Raw genomic sequence first — 24,878 nt, 5'->3', positions numbered from 1 at the left:
ATCAAATAACCCCATTAAAAAATGGGGCTCAGAACTGAACAAAGAATTCTCACCTGAGGAATACCGAATGGCAGAGAAGCACCTGAAAAAAATGTTCAACATCCTTAATCATCAGGGAAATGCAAATCAAAACAACCCTGAGATTCCACCTCACACCAGTCAGAATGGCTAAGATCAAAAATTCAGGTGACAGCAGATGCTGGCGTGGACGTGGAGAAAGAGGAACACTCCTCCATTGTTGGTGGGATTGCAGGCTTGTACAACCACTCTGGAAATCAGTCTGGCGGTTCCTCAGAAAACTGGACATAGTACTACCGGAGGATCCAGCAATACCTCTCCTGGGCATATATCCAGAAGATGCCCCAACTGGTAAGAAGGACACATGCTCCACTATGTTCATAGCAGCCTTATTTATAATAGCCAGAAGCTGGAAAGAACCTAGATGCCCCTCAACAGAGGAATGGATACAGAAAATGTGGTACATCTACACAATGGAGTACTACTCAGCTATTAAAAAGAATGAATTTATGAAATTCCTAGCCAAATGGATGGACCTGGAGGGCATCATCCTGAGTGAGGTAACACATTCACAAAGGAACTCACACAATATGTACTCACTGATAAGTGGATATTAGCCCAAAACCTAGGATATCCAAGATATAAGATACAATTTCCTAAACACATGAAACTCAAGAAAAATGAAGACTGAAGTGTGGACACTATGCCCCTCCTTAGAAGTGGGAACAAAACACCCATGGAAGGAGTTACAGAGACAAAGTTTGGAGCTGAGATGAAAGGATGGACCATGTAGAGACTGCCATATCCAGGGATCCACCCCATAATCAGCATCCAAACGCTGACACCATTGCATACACTAGCAAGATTTTATCGAAAGGACCCAGATGTAGCTGTCTCTTGTGAGACTATGCCGGGGCCTAGCAAACACAGAAGTGGATGCTCACAGTCAGCTAATAGATGGATCACAGGGCTCCCAATGGAGGAGCTAGAGAAAGTACCCAAGGAGCTAAAGGGATCTGTAACCCTATAGGTGGAACAACATTATGAACTAACCAGTACCCCGGAGCTCTTGACTCTAGCTGCATATATATCAAAAGATGGCCTAGTCGGCCATCACTGGAAAGAGAGGCCCATTGGACACGCAAACTTTATATGCCCCAGTACAGGGGAACGCCAGGGCCAAAAAGGGGAAGTGGGTGGGTAGGGGAGTGGGGGTGGGTGGGTATGGGGGACTTTTGGTATAGCATTGGAAATGTAAATGAGCTAAATACCTAATAAAAAATGGAAAAATAAAGAAAATGTTAGATGATACTCAACATATTTTTCTTTGTCTTAACAAAAGTAGTACTTAATCTTATAAAAATTTAAATAATATACAAATTTGAATTTATAAACAGGAAAGAACTGTCTATTGTAATACCAATTACCCAACTTTGGTGAAAAATAATCTCATTTATAAGGACACAATTCTGAAGATATTGAGAACCAGGTATCTCAAATGAGGAAAAGCTACCATCATCCTGACCTGTGGTTTTGTGTGTAATCCATGAACTTAATTAAGGATTAATATAACGTGACCATACTGACTGTGAACACTACCATCTCTCCGCGAGTTTTTCTTGGAGCTATAAGAAAAAGGTCTGAAGACAACATGGGAGTAAAGCCAGTAATCGCCATTATCCCTCATGCTTTCGTGGAGTTCCTGCATCCAATTTCATGCCTTGGCTTCATTCAATATAATGTTACCATGGTACATAAGAAAATAAACACTTTTCTCACAAAAAAAAAAAAAAAAGGAAAACCTCTACTCTCCACTCAAGCTTTCCCCTTCCACTGTCCTGTCCTGGACATCCCGACTACAGGTTTATAACCATCTTCCAGACACTTTCTTGATAAAGATAAAGAACCTCTTCCCATATTGCTCACTATATAATAATAACTCTTAATTATGTTGGGAAAAACACAAATTGTCAGTACGATTCTCCTGATGGATATGCCATAATTCACTCAATCAGGTTCCTTTTAATAATTAAATGAACACTTAGTTAAATGCAATAATTAAATTAAATACACTGTAATGTTGTAAAGAGTGCTAAACTCAAAAATCACTGAATAGCTCTCACAAATGGTATGCTAATTTATGGCTCCAGCCACAGCCTAGATTGTGAATCACTCTGAACACGCAAACAGGCAGGGCTGTACAGAGCTGGGGATGCATGCAAGGCTCTTTCAGTCTTTCTGCATCTTAGCTTTGTGCATACTTTTAGCACTTGCTTAGCCAGCTTTAAACTATATCTATAGAGAGAGGGAGAGACACACTCTCATTATTAGTCTTTGCAAATTTGCAAGGTATCATGTCGAAGCTCTTCTGTTTTGTTATCAGAATCTCCATGTTGCTTCTTGCCTTTGCCCTGTGCTTTGATGCTTAATGCTGTACATGTTGCCATAGGGTGGCCTATGACTGATCAAAGAATGTTCTCCAATGGCTTCTTCAAAAATGATCATGTAGCCGTGCTCCCAGAGTGCTCAAAAGCTAAGAGAAATTCTGTTGACTATATACACAAGCAAAATTTGATCAGTTTACAAACCCCCGTGTCATATTCTATTTCTGTAACAATGCTGAAGCTATTGAATTAACCATCCACGGGACTATTCATATTGCTGTGGAGAAGTTTTGGTTCGAAGAGGCCACTTATGCTTCATGTGTTAAAACTTTCATCTAGATCAGTGGTTCGAAACCTCTGGGTTGAGACTCGTTTTGGATTATCAGACACCCCTTCCACAAAGGTCACATACCAGATGTCCCGAATATTAGATATATACACTGATTCATAGTAGTGGCAAAATTATAATTATGATGTAGCAATAAAACTAATTTTATGGATGAGGGTCACAACACGAGGAACTGTGTTAAAGGGGTCATAGCGTTAGGAAGGTTGAGAACCACTGATTTAGGTTCTTGAAGGATCTGTTTTCACTTTAGCTTGTATGTATGTTTCAATTGCCTGAGTAGTGAGTAGAATATAAATTTAGTACACATACACCTCCATTGTCTGTCAGGCTTTCCTGAAACACCATAAGTCCTTTCCGTTAGCATGCTAATTCCTTCCTGAAGGTTCCTAGAGGTTTCTTGAATTCTATTTAGTTAAGTACATTTATTAATATTTGGGTTAGAATAAAAAACAATGGGTTTCATTATGACATTTCAGATGTGTGTCATTGTGCTGTGCTTGTATTTCCTGACCACTGTTTGTTAATACATATGTATATGTATATATATATACATGAATATACATATGTATGTATATATATTGCATATGAATGATGGATATGTAGTCAGAAAATATATTCTGTCCATGTGAAAAACTATGATATTTATCTTTCTTCCTTTTCCATATCTTCCTCCGTGCTCCCTCTCTTAGAACCATTTTTTCCTTTATTATGGTTCCTCTCATATTTGATGTCACATATATATGCATGTATGTGTACATTTAAATCAAGATTCTAACTATGATAGAAAACACATTGTTCTTTGAACTTGGCTTATTTTGCACAGCATGATTTCTAGTTTTCTTGTAAGTGGCATAATTTTCTTCTCTTTATGGCTCGGTTTAGGTTGGTCCCTTAACTGAGCTACTGCAAACAGTGCTGCAATAAAAATTGATGTGCAAGTGTCTTGTGCTATATTTGCTAAGAGTCCTTCAGGTAAATACCTAGGGGTGGTTCAGCTGGGGCACAGGAAAAAAATCTATTTTTTTTTCATTTCTGATTTTAGAGGAAATGCTCTCCATTTCTCCCACTTAGCATAATGGTGGATATAGGTTTTCCATATATACTCTTTATTATCCTGACGCATGTGCCTTCTACTCTTTTTTTCCTTATGTCTTTATTATGGAGGGATCTTAAACTTTGTCCAGGATCTTTTCTGTATGTGATTTATGCTTAAGTCTATTTGCATCTGAATGTTTGTGCTGTGTTTATTAATTCATTTATGCTTATGTGTTTTTGCATGCCTGGAATGAAGCCAAGGCAGCCACAGAGGCTGTGTGATCATCGCTTTAAAGGTGCCTTTGGATTGGGTTTGCAAGGATTTTATTGAGAATTTTCATATCTTTGTTTATCGGGCTCATTAGCATATGGATCTCTCTGTCTCTCACTGTGTCTCTCTCCCTTGCCCATCTCCTCCCTCACCGTGTGTGTGTGTGTGTGTGTGTGTGTGTGTGTGTGTGTGTGTGTGTGTGTATGTGTGTGTAATGTTCCCTTCACTTTCTATTTATGGGGTCACTAGGGTGCTAGGCTTTAATTGTCATCACAAAGTCTGGGAGGATTCAGCAGTGACTCCATTTAGCCTGGGGATTGGTCCAGTGGCATTCATTTTTGTTTATGTATCTATTTAAGTTGTTTCTGTCCCCTTGATTTAATTTTGGTAGGTCACATATCACTTGGAGTTTATTATTTCTGCTAGGCTTTCCATCTGTTTTTAGAACATAGAGTATTTTCTATTGATTCCCCAAATTTCATTGGCACCAGTAGAAATCTCTCTCTCTCTCTCTCTCTCTCTCTCTCTCTCTCTCTCTCTCTCTCTCTCTTCTCTCTCTCTCTCCATCTCCAATTTTATTAATTTGTGTTTCCTCTCTGACTTTTGGTTACGTTGGCCAATGGTTTGTTGATTTAAATATATTTTATGAATTCTTTGAGAATTTCACACAATGTATTTTTATAATATGCACCCATCCTCGCCCTTCCCTTGAACCTTTCAGTTCACATCATCGTTTGTTAGAGGGCACCACCCTGCTGCAAGTAGTTGATGTAGATGCTGTGTTGTAAATGTGCATTGATAAGGCATGGACCCCTTTGGTTAGTCCTCTGCAGTTTGACTACTTGTGACATAGATAATGGGTTCTTTCTATTGCATAAAGAAGCTTCCTTGAGAGGCAAGAGCTACACTTGCCTGTGGATATAAGGAAAAGTAGTTAGAATGGAGTTAGCAGTTAGTACTGGTTCGGACAGTGGCAGTAGTGGGCTCTCCTCTGGGCTCCGTGGCCTCACCAGCCATAGGTAGTTGGTTAATCTTACAGTTCCAGATACGGATTCCTTCCTAGTGAGAAGGCATTAAGTCTCACTAAATGGCCATTAGTTATCCCCAGCGTATGAATGCCACTACTTCGTCTTTAGAATATCTTGTTGCTCTGGTCATTGTTGTGGTTCATAGGCTTTACAGCTGGATAGGACTCCTGACTGCTGGGATATACACAGGCCCTTCTGATGCTATGTGAGCTGTTCCTCACTATGCAAGCTATTCTCAGTGAGAAAGCTTCTAAGTCAGATCATATGCAGATTGATTCCTCCAAGTCTGATGTGTGTGATGTCTTACCTGCAACAGCAGTAACTTGTATTATTTTTGGGCCTCTTGTACTCTGCTGACCAACAATTTAAAAGGAGACTTCCTATGCCTGGCAATGGGGGGGGGGGTTGCTACATAGTCTATGGCATTTGGGGGAACCTTATCATATACAAGTGGTATATGAAAAATTTCAGGGAAAATTTGTGTATATGCACACACGTTCTTATTCTATATGATTTTCAGTTAACATAAAATGTCCCTATGGCTTTTAAAAACATCCTTAGAACTATTTATTCCTCTTGCTTCTCTCTATCTTCACCTCTTCCCATTCCTAGGTTTGTTGATCTTTTGCTGATTCTTCATTCTTTTGGTAATTTTTCATTATTTTTATTGTGCTCTTTATTATTTATTTCCATCTACTTATCTTGAGTTTGGCTTCTTTTTTTGGGGGGGGATTAAGTTACATCTTTGTTTATTAGCATTCTCTCAATGTATTTTGAAATTAAAATCAATGATGTTTATCACATTGAAATTATATCTCTGCTGAGTCATTCAAAATACGATTATTTCATTGTTTATAAAAATTCTGTTTTCCTATCAGTTTATAATGGGTATATTTCCATGTACTTCCCATAGCAATCACGAGTCCATCTCCAAACTCTTTTTGAGAGTTGTAAAACCTCACCATTGTCAGATCAGTTCAGTTCCCTTTCTTCCTGCCTGGAGTTGCCTCTCTTTGTGGCCACTATCATTCTGCACGAGCTCGAGCATGGATGTGATGAAAAGCCAAAACATGAGATGAATAGAGATGTGGTCTCAGAATTAGAACAAAGGGCTGTAACACTGCAAAGAGTAGTCTTCCCTAGCTTCTAATTAATCAACTGACTTTTAAATTATTCATGTTAATGACCGATACATAATGTTTTGGACACTTGCATACATTTTAGAACGGCTAAGTCAATCTAATCCAAGATACTTTTATGTTTTTTATTTTTTTAAATTCTAGGATAATTTCAAGCAATTTATTCAGATTATATTCACCCCTCACCCATCTCCTCCTAGACCTATGCCCTTATCTACTGTAAAAAGAAACTTCTCTGATGAGGGTTGGCAGATATACTAATTTATGGGTATACTGATAAATCATTAGAAGTTGGCTCAACACTATGTTCACCTAGCAGAGTAATAGCAATAGGTTCTGCTGTAGGGCATATCACCTGTCTAGGTTCTTGGTTCAAGTATTTATACCAGGTATGGGCTTCAACTTCTGGAGGAGGACATAAATCCAATTAGTAAATAGCTGATTACTCCTATAATATTTGTGCCACTATGGCAGCAACAAGCATGGCTTATCAGGACAGTTGGCATTGTAGCTCTCAGGGTTCAAAGTTGGATAAGATTGGTGCGTATTTTTCTCCTCTGGTAGGGTGCATAGAACCTTCCAACACAATGAAAGATACCCAGGGGGATGAATCTTGTAGGGTAATACCCATTTGGTTTCTTCATGTTATATGATTCAAGAATGTGATCTTTTTAGCAATAGGATATGACTGTTAGGTTCTAGAAGGTAAGAAAGTGGTCATACCCTGTATTGTTGGAAGGTCCTATGGGATTGACAGGCTAACAGCTTCAAAAGAGGAGACCCATTCCTGTCACTGAGCTTCTTATTTATTATTAGCCTTGCTGTCTAGTATGGTCACTGCTACCTCGTTGTATGGTAACATCCTTTAAATATTTTATATAAATGTAGGTATACATTTTAGAAAGCTTTTACAATAGTAGCTTTTCATATGATTTAGTGTTTTCATTATGGTTTGAATACTTTTAGATTTATTTCATTTTATGCCTATGTATGTTTTACTTACATGTTTTGCTTATCTATCTATCTATCTATCTATCTATCTATCTATCTATCTATCTATCTATCTATCTATGGCTGTTGCCCTCGGAGGGGAGAGGAGGGCATCAGATCCCTTGGGACTAGAGTTACAGATGGTTGTGAGCCAGGAAGGGAACTCAGATCTTCTGGAAGGGCAATGTGTGTTTTTAGTTATCGACGCATCTCTAGAGACCCACCTCACTTTTTAACATAGGCATTCATAGCTCCGAATTTCAACCATGAACTGCCTTTGACATAACTAAGTATTCTTCGAGCTTCCTGCCAAAATTCTTCAACACATTGATTATTCTAGAGTGTATTGCTCAAACTTCACACATTTGTACAGTTTTATTCCAGTCTGATTTGATATGGGAGAAGAAATTATTGTCATCCTTTCGTATTTGTTAGAGCTTCATTTATGACTATAATTCAATTTGCATTAGAGAAAATTCCATGCACTTCTAGGAAGAGTGGATTAGAGGAATGCTAGGAGATGTCTGCCAAATCCATTTGGTCTATGGAAGAGTTTAATTATAAAATCAAAGTTAACACACCACACACACACACACACACACACACACACACACACACACACACACACACACAGTTTGTATGTATGGTTCTATTCTTCCATCATACAGGTCCTGAGACCCATGGTCATCTGTCTTGATAACAAGTACTTGTACCTGAAGACCCATCTTGCCAGCCCAAAATGTTTTGTTGTTGTCAATCTTTAGATAACTAATCACTTAATGCTGGAGGAGGATTGAATACCCATTATTTTGTCTAAATGTATCTGTGCTTTATATCTAGTAATATAAAATTGGTTGCACCATATATTCATAATATAGATTCATATATATTCACAATTGTTAAATTGTCTTGATTGATTGACCTGTTTGATAGTATGAGGTGACCTTATCTATTACTACTTTCAGCTTCAGGCTTATTTTGTCAGATATGCATACAGCTAGGGCCAGGGATACAGCTCAGTTGGCAAAGTTCTTGTTGTCCAAGCACTGAGAATTTGAGTTCTATCCCCGTACTCATATGAAAGGTAGTCATGGTCCATACCTGTTATCTTAGCACTAGGGAGGTGCAGACAAATGGTTCCTGGGTTCCCTGGCTAATGAGTGTAGCTGATAAAAAAACAGACTTATCTAAAAAAAATGGGGAGAGCAACTAAAGAAGACATCTGCACACTTCAATTGTGATTTAACCATACTCACATGAGCACACACACATGCACACACACACACACACACACACACACACACACACACACACGTATCCAGAAGACATGAGTGTAGCCATGTTGGTTTGTGTTTAAGCTTTCATTTCCTGGTAAATTGCTTGATACTCTTGTTATTCTTGGTGGCGTGTGTCTTTGCCGGTGAGATATGTTCCTGTAGAGAATGATTTCATTGATTTTTGACACAGACATCTGGTCTTCAGTTTGTGTGTGGGAAATGAAAACTGTTTACCTTTAGAATCACTGACATAAATTTGTTAATTCCTGCAATTTTGCTAGTTGTTTCCCCATTTAGCTCAATTTCTGCCCTCCCCCCCTATATTATCAACTTGCTGATTTATTGAGCTCGGCATGGTTGATTCTTTCTCGGTTCTCCTTTGCCTGCCTGTTTCTCTTATTCTTTGCTGTGATTGAGACTTTATGATGTGTGTATTGACTTTAAGAGTAGTCTATAGTCCTATCTGGCATGAGCTGATATAGTTTGTGCCTGTCTTGAAATGTCTGTGATGATCAAAAGCAAACAAACAAACAAGCAAGCAAACAAACAATCAAACACACCAATAACTTTCCTGTATATAGCAAACTTGGCTGACAATTGTTTTGTTTTACAGCTTGAAATGTATCATTTCATAATTTTCTGGATATTAGGGTATCTGTTGGGAAGTTTGACACTTTAGTAAGTTGATTTATGTCTAATTGAGATATGGTCTCATGTATTTCATATTGGGCATGAGCTCATCGTCTAGCCAAGACTGGCCTTGAACTTCTAAGCCTTCCTCCTCCAACCACTGAGTGCTGGGACTGCAGGTGTATGGAGCAGTGTGGTTGGATGTCAGTGTCTTAATATTATAGTTTTTACTGCAGCTTTTGTTTTGTTTTGATTTTGGTACATTGACAATAACATGCCATGGAGAGATCTTTCTCTAGCCATGTTCTAACTGAGATTGAGGCTCTAAGTTGGAGTTCTGACTGCCTCTTGTGTTGGGTAACCCTTTCTTTCCACCAGTCTGGGGAAAGTCTTGTTCTGATTTCATTGACTTGATTTCCATGTCATTTGTTTTTTATCGTGGCTCCCCCCATCTCCTTCTGTCCTTTGGACTCTTAGGCGGTTGTGCTTGGCTGCCTATTTTTCCTTATTAATATGCTACTGTAGCAGTTCTTCAACTTTGTCTTCTGTCTCTGGCATTCTCTGTCCTGTTAGCTCTAGTCTATTGGGGGTGCTTTTCACTCTGACTTTGCACTTTATTAGTTTTTTATTTCCAACATCTGTTTTCTCAGGATCTCAATATTCTTACTAAACTTCCTGTCAGTGTGGCTGACATTTCTTTCTGTTTCTGACTTTCGTATTTACAAAGAGCATTGAGCTCCTTACCTTATCCTTCTGCATATTTCCTTGTTGAAATTATTATTATTTTAACAATACTCTTTGAATTCTCTGTTGAATATTTCAACAAGAAGTTTTAGATTTGGCAGTTAAAGAGTCCTGATTTTTTTCTTTTCTTCTGTCTCTGTCTCTCTGTCTTTCTGTTTTTTAAGACATGGTTTCTTGTGTAGCTCTGGTGGTCCTTAAACTTGCCCTGTAGACCAGGCTGGCCTTGAACTGCCTGCCTGCCTTTGACTCCTAAATGCTGGGAGTTCTGGTCATTGTCTTCCTTCTCCTCCTCTTCTTCCTCCTCCTCTTCCTCTTCCTCCTCCTCCTCTTCTCCTTTTCTCATATATTATATCCTGACTGCAGCTTTATCTCTCTCATCCCCACCCAGCCCCTCCCTTCATCATTTTCCTTCAGAAAAGGGTAGACTCACCAATGGTATCAAATACACATGGCATATCAAAGAAAACTAACCCTGGATAAGGCGACCCAGTATGAGGAAAAGGGTTCCAAGAGTAGGCAAGAGAGTCAAGGATAGCCCTTGCCCTTATGGTTCTGGTAACTTGGAAGTGTCACCTTTCTTTCTTTATCTCTCTCTTCTGCATTTTTCTATAGGGATTGATTTATCTGCTAGCTTAGGCACTACATTTGGTTTATTGGGGGTTCATCTTAGTTAAAGCCTCTTTTTCCTTTTTTTCCTATCAAGGTTTTAGGTGACCATACAGAGTAATGGGCCCCATAGTAGCATGTGTACTCATATGTATCCTCATTTCTCCCTCTCCTTCTCCTTCCCCCAGGTTCCCTTCCCCTGGCCTTTTGCCCATCTGCTTTTATAGCAAAAGAACTACACTGCCCTTTCTCCTTACCACTTTCTCCATTCTCACAGTCCCCTTTATGTGTTCATGAATCTCTACATCACATAAACATATATACATACATGCTTCACTTTATATTCGGGCAAGAGATAGCTATACAATATTTATCTTTGAATCCAGCCAATTTCATTTAACATACTGATTTCCAATTATATGTTTTCTTGCAACTATTACTATTTTAGTTTTATTTTGGGGCTGTATAAAATTTTATTTTGCATGCCTAGATGTTCTATACCTTCTTCAGACATTTATTTGTTGATAGTCAGCTAAGCTGGTTCCATTTCCTGGCTATTTGGGAATAGTGAGGCAATAAACACAGATGTGTGAGTATCCCTGGGGGATGGTAACTGAGTCAGTCCTCCAACTAACTACGTACTCAGGAGTAGACTAGTGAGCAGCCTACTCGCAGCATCTCAATCCCCAGTCTCCTCAGAGAGGAGAAAGAACATGCTGAAGGAATGACACAACTCACTCAAAACGATGCAGAAATATGCTTAAAGATCGAAGCGAAGTACCGCCCTGCCGATGGCCGCAGAGCAGGAAGTAGAAGAACTGAGGATGAGAGTTAGGAGGCTAAAAAGTGATTAGGTCTGGGCAGCAGTAGCCATGAGTAAGACGGAGGAGGTGGCAAGGAAAGCAGAGAAAGCAAAAAGCAGCAGGGTGGTAAATAAGGCAAGAAAACTAGGAGCCTGGAGGATAAGAAGAGGGAGCGGCACCTGAGATCCAATGGTACTGCTCTATCAGGAAAAAAATGTGTCAACCAAAATGCAAGGGAAGGAAAAAATACACAACGTATCATGGCGTTACAAACAACTTCTATCAGACAGAGTTTTAAAAGGGAGGGGCTAGGAAAAAGAAGCAAGGGAAGACGGAAGGAAGTGCTGCGGCACCTTCTTTCTGTATCGTCCCAAACTGGAGTCTGTGAACCGGCTGTGTGGCAGGCAGGAACACCCAGGCCAACCTGGAGACTAAGACTAGACTAGTCTTTTTAATTTTTAAAATATTTTTTAAAGGTTTTATTTACAATTTCATTTATAAACACATACAGTTACTTAAATGCATTTATAATCCCAGTAGACTCAAAGAAGAGATGGTTTAGGATTGGCAGATTTTTAAAAAAAATTAAATAAGATTCCTATGAGCTTTATTTATGAATGATATGTATGATATTATATGTATGAACGGTATGTATTACATCATTAACTACTAACAATATAGCTCTTTATTTAATACTAAATCCTTGCAGAGAGAAAATTTAGTTGTTTTAGTGTTACACATCAAACTTATTCTATTTACAGGTGCTCCATAAATATTTGTGTGATGAGTATCAAGAAACTATTCACAACTGTAAATCTCTAGTTTTGAATTACACACTATCCTCACACTCAATACCAAGTTAGCTATGAAAAAGGAGAGAAGTTCCCAAGTACTAACTGGGAACAAGTACTGACTACGTGCCACCACGGCTCTGCTCTGCTTATACATATCCGTTCATATGATCCTCAGGGCATCAAGGTATGCACACTTCTGGTTTTGAAGAAATAACTGATTACTGACTCTTACTCTGCAAGGTCAAAGCAGTTTGATTAAAGGGTCACCCAACCGAGACCCAGATTGTCTGTCAACTGTTTTCACTTTAGTGGCTTCCCTTTGCACACCAGGGGCCCCTGCTGGTCACACTTAGCTTTGCAGTCTGTAGGCTTATCAGATTCTCCATATTCTCAGGACTCTTCAGTTTGTATACACACTGATGTGGCTAACATCTTAGTAGGGGTGCCTCCCAAGGCACGGGAATGGGGAAAACATAAGCATAGCCCTGGAACCTGTAATCATGGGCTCATCCAGTACTTTAAGACCCACTCCGCATTGAATAATTTGTCTACCGGAACCCAGGACTCTCAGGTGTTGAACCTGAGATAGACAGATAGGCAGAGGCTGTTCTGGATGCTGACTGATTACTATCTCGTGATGAGTTAAATGCCAACTTGTTCCTGGTACCCTTCACACCTGAGAAAAGCCCCTTGCCTCCTGACATGGAGTGACTGGTCCCGTCTCCCTTCACAGTTGCTTCCATGGCTGTCCCTTATTCTGGGAGTATGATGGTTGAGTCTCAGTTTCCCTCTGAGGTCCCCCTTTAATCCTAGATTTAGATCCAAGCCTGCAGCCTTTGTTTACATGAGAGATTGCTTCATGAAGGTCTTGATGGTCTCATCATAATGTTTGATCAAAATTCCAATCTCCATGGAATTGTTTTTGAGAGGATACACTTTTTCTTGGTATTGAACCTTTCTTTTTGTCTTTATTGTGTTTTCTTCCTATTACTTACAGATTTTCTCCATAAGAACAGAACGTGGTCCTATCCAGTGGATGCATGTCTGGTTTAGACAAGCTTCTTATTTGTCCAGAGTCATTCTTTCTTCCTTTCTTTCCCTTCCTTCCCTATCTCTGTCCCTCCCCTTCCTTGTCTCTTCCTCATCTCTCCCCATTTCTGCCCTCCCATCTCTCTATACAACTCTCCCCTTATCACTCCTGCATCTTCCCATCTCACTGCCTCACCCTATGCCTCCCTTTCACCTCCCTCCTCTCTCATTTCTCTCCTTCTCTCCCTCCTTTTCTCTCCCCTTCTTCCCCTTTCCCTCTTACCCCTCTATCTTTTTCTCCATCCCTCTTTCCTTTCTATTCTTCCTTCCCTCCTCTTCCTTTTCTCTTTCTCCTCTTCTTTCTCATCTCTTCCTCTTCTCTCTGTCCTCCTCCTCCTTTTCCTTCCTCTCTTCCTTCTTTCCCTTCATTTGCTCTTGCTATCTCTCTATCCCACTCCCAACCTGTGTCTGTGGCTTCAGTCTCCCTAGCCAGCAGACACTGATGCTGGAAGGCTGTGATCGATGCAAACACAGTTGCTGCCCTATAGTCACTCACCACAACTTATTGATAACCTTTCAGAGCCTTTTCTCTTTCAAATGGGATAAGAAAGCTCATGCCTTCCTCAGTCCTCCTCCAAAAGGGGATGTCAGCCTTCCTTTCCTCAGTCTGTGACCTTGGGGAGAGATAGATTCTGACAGCTTCATCTTCGATCAGCAGTGACAAGGATGTTCTCGGCCATGTCTCTCTGACCTCCTCAGATCTTGGAACTCTATACAGGCAGATCCTGTATAGGAAGGGTGAAAATGAAGACTGCCTTTCTTTCTAACTCACAGCCTGTGTTTTTTAATGACACCACTGAAAGAAGGCAGAAGCATAATGATCCTGTTTACGTGTTTTACATTAGAAGTGTTATTATGTTGGGATGAATCATGCTTAAATTAGTCTTGTAGACTAGTTGTTCTTCTAAGAGTTACACTTTGTATCAAGGCTTCCTTTCATTTGTCTTAAGTACTGAGATCAGACACTTAAGAGTGGGTGTGCAGCTTTCAATATCCCCATGAGAGCAGACATCTTCCTCTGACTAGGATCAATGTGTATTCTCTACAGCAGGGGGCTGCACACGATGGCCTCCAGACTACTACTTGTCTGTTTTCTATGTGATATTTTATTAGAGCCCAGTCATACATACCCACATATTACCCATGATTTGTTTCATGCCACAGTGGCATAATCAAGTCATCACAAATTGTGTGGAAATTTCCTCCAAGATACCCCCACCCCCAAACTTGGAGGGAAGCTCATTAAAACACAGGGAAACTTGTTAAACTTCAGGAAGTCCCTGACACTGACCACGTATACTTGACATCCTTCCTCCCCAAGCATATAGAAGCAAGAAGGGCTCTGAGGTACGTTGTCACACCAGCACATCTATCTGGAGAAAACAGAGACCAACTCAATAGCCTGGAAAGGACATTCTCCAAACTATTGAACACCTGCAGGCTGTGTAGCGTGCTCCAGATTTCCCACTTTCATGCTGGGGTGGGCTTTCATATAAAACTTTTGAGTCATTTCCATTCTTATAAGTAATGCCTTACTCATATTCCCACAAGTAGCCAAGTCAGTCTTTGGTAGTATTCTCCTTTGGTTCCACTGATTCCTTATCTGGGGTGAGTGGATGTGTGTTCCTGATTCCACAGAAAAAGTGTCATAGTGTTGTGACAGCAATCCTGTGCTATTGAACTTTTTTTTTTAACAGAAAAAAAATTACTGAGCCCTGATTAGAACAATTGTCTATCATCTTGTAATCCTTTGAATTCCTTTCTATCAAGGTCATTGTAGAGTAAATCAGAAACCCTCTGCTTCTGGTTTTTCCGCCCAGGAAGTAGCATGTGGGGTTAACATATAAGCAGATCTCCTCTGTTGTTTCTTAGATCCAGACAGACACCATTTTGGCAAGTGATTTCTTTTTGGAGAATGCCAGGAAATCTGAAATTTTAGAGACTTAGCAGAAATCTGTAAGATCCTTGCTGTGGCTTATTTTTATGTTTAGAAGACTCGCCTGTAATATAGTCATCTTTCATGATTGTATAACTGTCTCCAAATTTTGTTATTACCCATTCTGAGGGTGATCATAACCCATGGCTTCTAGAATCAGTTGCTATTGACCCCAGAAACCAAAGACTATAAAGAAAGATTGCAGTGTATAAAACAATTTTATTTATCCACATACTCTTTTCTCATCTACTCTGCTTGTTGTTTTTATTTTATTACCAGATATATTTTTCTCTATAGTAAGAAATTATAGCCATTGTACACCAACTGTAGTATTCTAAAACTTAAAACAAGCCAGCAAAGGCGGCATAGTTTTTGACCAGAGAAGCGATCACACAGTCCATAGCCAGTGCTGAGAGCATGCCACAAGAATCAGTGTGTTTCGTTTTTCAGGGATGCACTGGTGATATTTTTTCCTGCTGTCCATGATCTTTTGACTCAGGCATAAAGATCTGTCTCAGATTTCAACCTTCATTTCCCTCGAGATCTTCTGTGAATCTTGTTTCTTCTGGAGCCTGGAGGGGAAATGCGGAGCAATGGTGGAAGCTTCGGCCTAGTAAACTCTTGGTCGCTGTGGTATGGATGTGACTGTTGCAGTTCCTCCTGCGGCATCTAATAATAGGATGCTTGTGAATGGAGACTAGTTCTTGCTGAGTCCTGTTCACCTTGAAACCAGAAATACTTGATAGGAGTTCTTTTTTTCCTGCCACACTTGAATCTGGCTGCTGGAACTTGATCATCACTCACTCTAGTGACACATAGGTAAGTGACACCCAACTGAGGCAAGGGTGTAGCTCCACATTGTTAACCAAGGCAGCATAGTCAGGCTTCTTCGAGATGTCACATTGTGCATTATGGATTGGTGGCAGGAGATGCTTGTCAGTCTGGTAACTCATTTGCCGGCCACCATTGCTTGTCCACCCCAGAAAAGCATGCAAAATTGGAAATGTCTAAAAACTCTGAGCGCTTTCCTAATTCTGAAAATGCTATGACATTTCATTGTAGTGTTTTCCTATTGGATGATACAGTCTTCTGTGCCATCATGGCATTAAGGATAGAGCACTGGCTCTGTATGAACACATTTCTATCTTGTTTCAGAGTCAAGCAAGGGAGATGCATGGATGCTAGTAGAGCCACTTACTTCACATTCACACCACACAGTGCTGGTGACAGCTCTGCATGACAAAGGTGCAGTCTGTGACACACAAGCCTTTTGGAAAGTAAAAAGATGAACCAAAGATTGCATCATGGTCCAGTGCTTGTAGCAGATCTCAGTGCTTACTTCTAGTCATTTTTTCCTATTATGACATCTATTATTTGGCTATGCACCTTTACATTTTATTATGTCTTGGTATAAAAATTTTTAATTGATCAATAACCACTATGTGTGTTGTTACAGATGTTTTAGATTTGCTTTAGGTTTTAATTATGTCACATACAGACACATAGAGAAACACATACACACAGACACATGCATATACATGCATGCATCCAATGGAAGTCAACAATCGCTGATATTTTATGACAGAACAATGTAACAGTGTTTAAATATCTTTTCTGCAATTTTTATTCAGATGAGCTTATAAAGATGTATATATGTTACTCAATGACGCTTTATGATTAATTACATAAACACGTTATCTCTTTTTAAAATTTATTTTGTTTTTTAAAACAAAATAGAATAGAGTAAGCTAAAGCAACCACAAAAAATTTAACATTAAAGTTGGACAAGGTGATCTCACAGAAGGAAAACAGCTCCAAGAGAAGGCACTAGAGTCAGAGTAGAGTCACGTGTTCACACACTCAGGGGCCCCATAAAAATCCTAAGCTGAAAGCTACAATACGTGTCAGAGGACCCAGTGTAGACCTGTGTACACCCTCAGCCTGATGCTCCAATCTCTGGGAGTTCATACGAGCTCTGCTCACTTGATTCAGAGGGCTTTCTTCTCCATCCCCTCCGGTTCTTCTACTCTTTTTTATCTCCTCTTCCAGGGGGCTCTCGGAGCTCCAAGGGGAGGGATTTGCTGGAGACATCCCATTTAGAGTTATGACAAACACATTATTTTTAGATAGTTTCTGTATTTCCTATTTTAGTGTCTGCTTCATCCTTTCTATGTGTGCAGCACTCAGGGAACTCCATGTTTTTTGTGTTTGTTTGTTTGTTTGTTTGTTTGTTTCTTTTTACAGCAGTCATCTAATCAGATCAAAGGATTCGATGTCCATCATAAATGTAACCCATCCTCTCAGAAAATGGGAGTCAAACAGTCCAGAAACCTCAGGATTTGGGAATAAAATGTCCCCAAAGGCTCCTGTTTGGAAAGCTTGGTTCCCCAGCTCATGGAACTCACTATTTCACTATTGAGAGACTACTGGATCTGACTTCACACTACTGACACCCGCTGATGCCACAGGGCTATCAGGAGGGAGGACATATTAGTAGTCATCAGGTCATGAAGGGTATGCTTTTTTGATGGGTTTATCTTCTCCCTGTGCTTTTGCTGTTTCCTAGTCATAGCTAAGTGAACGGTCCCCATGATGTTTCTGCCTTACCTTGGGTCTTAAGCTAAGAAACCTGTTGGAGGTCAGGGCTTGGGGGCTGAAACATTGGAGCCCAGAAAGACCTCTCCCTTTAAGTTACTGTCTTGATTTTTCATGTATCTCATCATGTATAAGAAAAGCTGACCTGCCAGGCATGTTGGCACTCATCTTTAATCTCAGCACTTGGGAGGCAGAAGCAGGCAGATCTCTGTGAGTTCAAGACCAGCCTGGTCTACAAAGCAAGTTCAGGATATCCAGAGTTACACAGAGAAACCCAGTCTCAAAAAAAACAAAACAAAACCACTAACCAACCAACCAACCAACCAACCAACCAACCAACCAACCAACCAACCATAAAACACAAAAACTTAGGAGTTAAGCTCGTGTGTCCTCCAATGCTGGCTTCTTAGGCCTTAACACCATCTTATCCATTTTCCAGGCACAAGTCAGGCATTTGTTTGGATATTTTTTAATGAGAAGTTTTTCAGTTTACTTTGAAAGATTAGCCTGGGCAAACTATTCTAAGCCTCAGTTTACTCTTATATGAAATGGGATAGCAGTACCTTGCAGGTTGTTTCAACGATCCAAAAAGTGCCAGGTTTCGTATCTGACAGGTGATGGCCATCAATAAATGGAGCAATGATGGTTTTGATTATGATGGTGGTTAAGGATCTGCTTCTAGGACAAAAGCAGCCTTGAAGGAAGTATGGCATTCCGGTAGCATACAGGTTTGTCAAAATGTCCCTTCCACTCCAATCTTCTTTCCACATGAGGAGAAGCAAGATGAAAGCTTGTCTTGTTCATAGAAAATGCAGGGATAAGGATCTTTTATTTCACCCAGTTAAATATGCCAAGCTGCCAGAAGACAACATTTCTGGGATCTAGTCATCTTTTTCTGTCAAGGAACGATCAAGCTCTCTGCCTTGTTTATAGTTCGTAATGTAATGCTGTTGAGTTGCTACCATTCAGAAGACACCTTTATTCTGATGGCACAGAACACCATGTCCCTAATTTTTAAACCTGGTGGATTTTCAGTGTGATTCATCCGTTGCCTATAGACTCAATTCCTGACACTTGCCTGAAAGGAAAAGAATTCTCAGAATATCTTTGGCATCACGTTGAGAACTAGGAGCTACCTTTCTTAGACTCAGTACTGATGAGGCCGGACTTGTGCAGACATCCCAGTCCATCTCTTAATATCCAGTCGCTATAGCCAGCAACAACTGTCTTGGCACTCAGCTCTTGTCTATGAGGGGCTGTCACTCTTGTCCTTACCCTGTCCATGCCACAGCACCCAGGCACTCCTGCTCTTTCCCCAAGGACCCATCTACAAAGCAGCCATAGACACAGACCCACAGAGTAGAGAGGGAGCCATACCTGTAGTCAGCTCATAGACTATACAAAACCTCGACTCTTAATGAGCAGGAGTCCATGGGAAATCAGCAGAAATTAAAATAAGGTAAAGTGACTGATGCTACATTTTAAGTTACATTTGAGGGCATTTCTTTTAAATAAAATGATTTTTTGTTTTATAAGAAGATATTATCATTATCTTTTGTATTTGAGAATACAAGGATATACTTGAGCCCCTGCTCAAGCCAAGGAAACAGGTTTCAGGCTGGTTTACATAGTCCAGGTGTAGAACTCTATTGCAACTCATGGCATCCCTTGAAAAACAATGTCCTCTTAATATGCAATACTCTTTGTCTTCCTAAGTATTGAACAAAAACTAATATAAGGAAAGTTACAGAGGTCTAAAATGGATGATTCAACTACCAAAACAATATTCCATAGATTTCCTTTACACTGAAAATGGGTTGACCTAATGCAAGAAAAGAAGTATTCATTAAATCTGAGATGTATTATGATCAGTAATTATTAATACGAATGTTTTTTGCACCCTTTCTACTCCTGTTATATGAGCCTTAGTGTTTTGAGGGAACTAAAACAGAAATGAAATTGGCCTGTGATATGTCCTATATATCTTTAAAAAGATATATATTTATAATTAGAGCAAATTTAGGTTATTTTTTTTTCTTTGTGACAGTTTAATACATGAACACGACACATTGCTGTTACATCGATGTCTCCTTCTCCTCACCCCAGTATTATCTCTTACCCATGCTTCTCGGGTCTTCCTCTTCGGGACCCTTTCTTCTTACCAAATACACCCACTCTTGACGAGATGGCTTTTTGACCCCTGAGTCATGCTAGATTGTATAAGCATGGGCGGAGGTGCTTAGTTGCAGCAGGGACAGTAGCTACACAATGGCAGGAAATGACTTTGTCACTCAGCGTGATTCTCTGGAGCTTTGACATGTTCCATTTTTCTTGTATAGATCAACATGTTTTTTTTTTTAAACTCGAGTATATTCAGTAGCATAACTGTGCTACAGGATTGATTTATTATTTATTTATTATTTTTAGTGAAGCAATATAGCTTGCTTCTACTATTTTGATGACACAAATAAGAGATCCATAAATATCAATACAAGGACATTTGCATGAATGTTAATTTTTACTTCTCTGGGATTAATGCCCAGGGACAAAATGGCTGAGTGAAGCCTCCAGCTCTCTGAATAGCAGCTGTATAATTTTCAGTCACGCTAGCATCAGCTAAGAGATGTGGCTTCTCTGCATTGCTACAGCATTTGGTTGCTGTTTCTGCTTTTCATTTTAGTAGACAGGATTGCAGTGGCATCTCTTCATGTTACTAATTTCTAATTCCCTAATAGTGCTACTGGCCACCTCTTCTATGTCTACCCACTGCCCTATATTATGTTAACTGAATTGTCTTTATGTATTTTGTCCATTTTAAAAATTGATTTTATCAAAAGTACTGGGTTTTGATTATTGCTTACTTATATTCTAGATGGTGGTTTGTCTTCGGATTACAAATATTTCCCCCACATTGTAGTGTTTCTTTTTATATTTTACATAGGGTTCATTTAAAGAACAAAAATTTGTAATTTTGATGGGACTCACCACTCAAAAATGTATAAATCGTGAGTTTGGCACTATGGTTAAGCGTTTTCGTAGCTCTACCTAGACATCAAAGCTTTCTCACTACTTTTTAGGAGGTTCCACAGTTTTCTGTCTTCCTGTTGTGGATTTTGGGCAGTGTTTGCATAAGGTGAGGTTTCCATTCCTTGACTATAGATCCCCAGTGCTCTGGCACTATTCTTAAGGAACACTACAGTTTCTCTCTTGGCTTTTCTGTCTTTGCAAACAGGAAGTGAACCATTTTACATGGACTCCTTCCGGGTGCTCCCATTTGGATTTCACTGCTCACTGATAGGATACCCTCGGGGTGGGATCTTTACCTCTATCATGGAAGCTTGCTAGCTTCTCTTCCTCCTCCCTGCTGTGCTTTATGGAAATCCATTGGGAGTTTTCATCACACACTCTGCAAACAGAGATGCTCTTGTCTCTTCAGTTCTGTTGTCTTGGTTGACTGAAGTGGCTACAACTTCTAGCACTGCTTGGCGTGAGAGTGGGAGAGGAGATACTTTTGCCTTCTCTCTGCCACAATTAGGTGTAATGTTAGATGTAGGTGATTTTTTTTTTTATCAACGTATACAAGTCGCCTCCTACCCCTAGGTTTCGAGACATTTTCGGTGATCATGAATAGATGTTGAAGTTTGTCAAATTTTTTTTTGAAACAGTTGATATGACTATGTAACTTTTCCTTCCGCCACTTAATAAAGCAGATTTCGTACTACTGAAAGCATGAGGAGGCTGGAGTGATGGTCCAGCAGTTTAAAAAGCTCAGGTTGCTCTTGCAGAAAGCTTGTCTTGGTTTTCAGCATTGTTTAATCATCATCGCAGTGTGGGTACTTTGGGGTTTGCCTGCTCTGGGACTCATCTCTTGAATTATGAAAGTTACCGTTCTGCCAAATTTGGGAAATTTTAACCATTGTATCTTAGATTAATTTTTTTTCAGATTTACTCTTTTCCTTCTTTCTAAGTCTTCAAGTGTGTGTCAGTAACATTGAGTCCCTTGTTACCACTTTACAGCTCCCAGAACCTCTGTGCATGTTTTATCAGCATTCTCTCTCTCTCTCCCCCTCTCCCTCTCCCTCTCTGTCTGTCTGTCTGTCTGTCTGTCTGTCTCTGTCTCTGTTTTTGTTTCTGTTTTGTTCTTTGAGACAGGGTTTCTATGTGTAGTCCCAGCTGTCCTGGAACTTTCCTTGTAGATCAGGCTGGCCTCAAACACAGAGATTCATCTGCCTTTGCCTCCCAAAAGGTGTGTGCTGCAACCACCTCTTGGCTTTATTCTTTATGTCCTCTACTCCATTGTCTTATTGATTTTTTTGTATTCATGTGTTTATGCTTATATTATCTCTTTACAGTATCCACACACTGGCTGTAGAGGAGAAAGTAGGGAAAAGCCTCGAAGATATGGATACAGGGGAAAAATTCCTGAATAGAACAGCAATGGCTTGTGCTGTAAGATCGAGAATCGATAAATGGGACCTCATAAAATTGCAAAGCTTCTGCAAGGCAAAAGGCACCGTCAATAAGACAAAAGGACCACCAACAGATTGGGAAAGGATCTTTACCTATTCCAAATCGGATAGCGGACTAATATCCAATATATTTAAAGAACTCAAGAAGGTGGACTCCATAAAATCAAATAGCCCAATTAAAAATGGGGCTCAGAACTGAACAAAGAATTCTCACCTGAGGAATACCGAATGGCAGAGAAGCACCTGAAAAAATGTTCAACATCCTTAATCATCAGGGAAATGCAAATCAAAACAATCCTGAGATTCCACCTCACACCAGTCAGAATGGCTAAGATAAAAAATTCAGGTGACAGCAGATGCTGGCGAGGATGTGGAGAAAGAGGAACACTCCTCCCTTGTTGGTGGGATTGCAAGCTTGTACAACCCCTCTGGAAATCAGTCTGGCGGTTCCTCAGAAAATTGGACATAGTACTATCGGAGGATCCCGCAACACCTCTCCTGGGCATATATCCAGAAGATGTCCTAACCGGCAAGAAGGACACATGCTCCACTATATTCATAGCAGCCTTATTTATAATAGCCAGAAGCTGGAAAGAACCCAGATGCCCCTCAACAGAGGAATGGATACAGAAAATGTGGTACATTTACACAATGGAGTACTACTCAGCTATTAAAAAGAATGAATTTATGAAATTCCTAGGCAAATGGATGGACCTGGAGGGCATCCTCCTGAGTGCGGTAACAGAATCACAAAAGAACTCAAATGATATGTCCTCACTGATAAGTGGATATTAGCCCAGAAACTTAGTATACCCGAGATATAAGATACAATTTGCAAAACACATGAAACTGAAGAAGAATGAAGACGAAAGTGTGGACACTTTGCCCCTCCTTAGAATTGGGAACAAAACACCCATGGAAGAAGTTACAGAGACAAAATTTGGAGCTGTGACGAAAGGATGGACCATCTAGTGATTGCCATATCCAGGGATCCATTCCATAATCAGCTTCCAAACGCTGACACCATTGCATACACTAGCAAGATTTTGCTGAAAGGACCCAGATAGAGCTGTCTCTTGTGAGACTATGCCGGGGCCTAGCAAACACATAAGTGGATGATCACAGTCAGCTATTGGGTGGATCACAGGGCTCCCAATGGAGGAGCTAGAGAAAGTACCCAAGGAGTTAAAGGGATCTGCAACCCTATAGTGGAACAACATTATGAACTAACCAGTACCCTGGAGCTCTTGACTCTAGCTGCATATGTATCAAAAGATGGCCTAGTCGGCCATCACTGGAAAGAGAGGCCCATTGGACTTGCAAACTTTATATGCCCCAGTACAGGGGAACGCCAGGGCCAAAATGGGGAATGGGTGGGTAGGGCAGTGTGTGGGGGGGTCGGTATGGGGGACTTTTGGGATAGCATTGGAAATGTAAATGAGGAAAATACCTAATAAAAAAATTAAAAAAAAAAAAGCTCTGCTCATGATTCTAAATCCTGATCTGGTGTCCGTTCCTGTTCTCTGCTCCTTCCTAATCATTCTGAGCTCTTTCTGAAGGAATATATGGGTTTTTTACTGTTTTGTTGTCATTGAAAACTGTTATTTGTACATTTGATTATGAGATTCTAGGTCTTATTTAAGTCTCCCGTTGTTGGCATCTATGAAATTGTCCTACAGGGGAAGACACATATTTGCTACCTTGTCACTGTCAGATGGGAAGTAAATAACCAGGCTCTTCCCTGGGTCGAGGTTGTGAAGACCATTTCAGAGCAGAGGGCAGAGTCTGAGAAACCTGGGCAGGCTGAGTGGTCTGCTTGCTTGTCTACAGGGAAGTCATCTGGGCTGTGGCATGGGAGAAACTGAGCCTTAGAGAGGGAGTTTGCCTAGCAGGGTTTCTAGTTGATGGTTTATTATAGAGACTCTCACGGTTTCTAAGAAATATTTCCTAGTTCCAATTCATTTGTAAAACAAAGACGACAAAGATTTATTTCTACAATATTCAGGTAGTTTGAACACCACACGAATGAGCAGATTAAATATGAACAGAGCTGGGAAAATAGAATGAATGCCTCTCGGAAGTTTATGACAAAATTTTAAATTATAAATAATGGAGAGCAATAACCTTTCATAATAAGTAAGAAGAGGAGAAATAACATGAATTTGTAAAGATAACTGAAAACATTTAGATTCCATATGCATTGCTTACATGGTAATTTGAGGTACAATTTATTAATCGCAGTCTACTCAGTCATAAGATGTTCATTACATATTCCTGACAAACTTTCAACTGTCATTTTCTTGTCAGGAAGCCTGACATTCCCTCCAGTGTATGCTGTGCCTTTTAATGGTACTTAAAAAAAATCAGATTCCTGTGAACATTATTAGGTTAGAGATGTTCTGTCTCTGATAAAAAACTCTCAGATTGAACGGACCGCTATTTTCTGAAACCTGTTTACATTTCTAGTTACCTTGGCAGGCTTTTATATTTCCCCCATCCCCAACTAGTTTCTCCTAAACTGCCTCTGGCATTTCCTTGTTCATTAACAATTTATTTGGGGCCTCCGGTTATCCAGACTCTAGGCGCTGGGCAGACAGAAGTGAGCTGCAAGCAGTTAAGCATCTTCGGTGCATTTCCATCCCGTTTGAGAAGATAACTCGTAAACACACATGCAAAGGAATAGCCAAGATTTGGCACAATGATGTTGAGTTCTTAGTGAGG

General features: G+C 40.0%; 1 long non-coding RNA gene across 2 annotated transcripts in view; it reads left to right on the top strand.

The window, feature by feature from the left end:
• Positions 1 to 22,081, top strand: part of Gm41210 — a 31,465-nt gene extending 9,384 nt beyond the window's left edge. For both annotated transcript variants that reach the window (XR_874820.3, XR_001781399.2), the window contains exon 3: positions 22,041 to 22,081. This is a non-coding gene — a long non-coding RNA (predicted gene, 41210). The remainder of the gene's footprint in view (positions 1 to 22,040) is intronic.
• The last annotated feature ends 2,797 nt before the right edge of the window (positions 22,082 to 24,878 follow it).

Source organism: Mus musculus, chromosome 14 (assembly GCF_000001635.26).
Source record: "Mus musculus strain C57BL/6J chromosome 14, GRCm38.p6 C57BL/6J".
Taxonomy (NCBI): Eukaryota; Metazoa; Chordata; class Mammalia; order Rodentia; family Muridae; genus Mus; species Mus musculus.
This window is presented reverse-complemented; position numbering and strand designations above follow the sequence as displayed.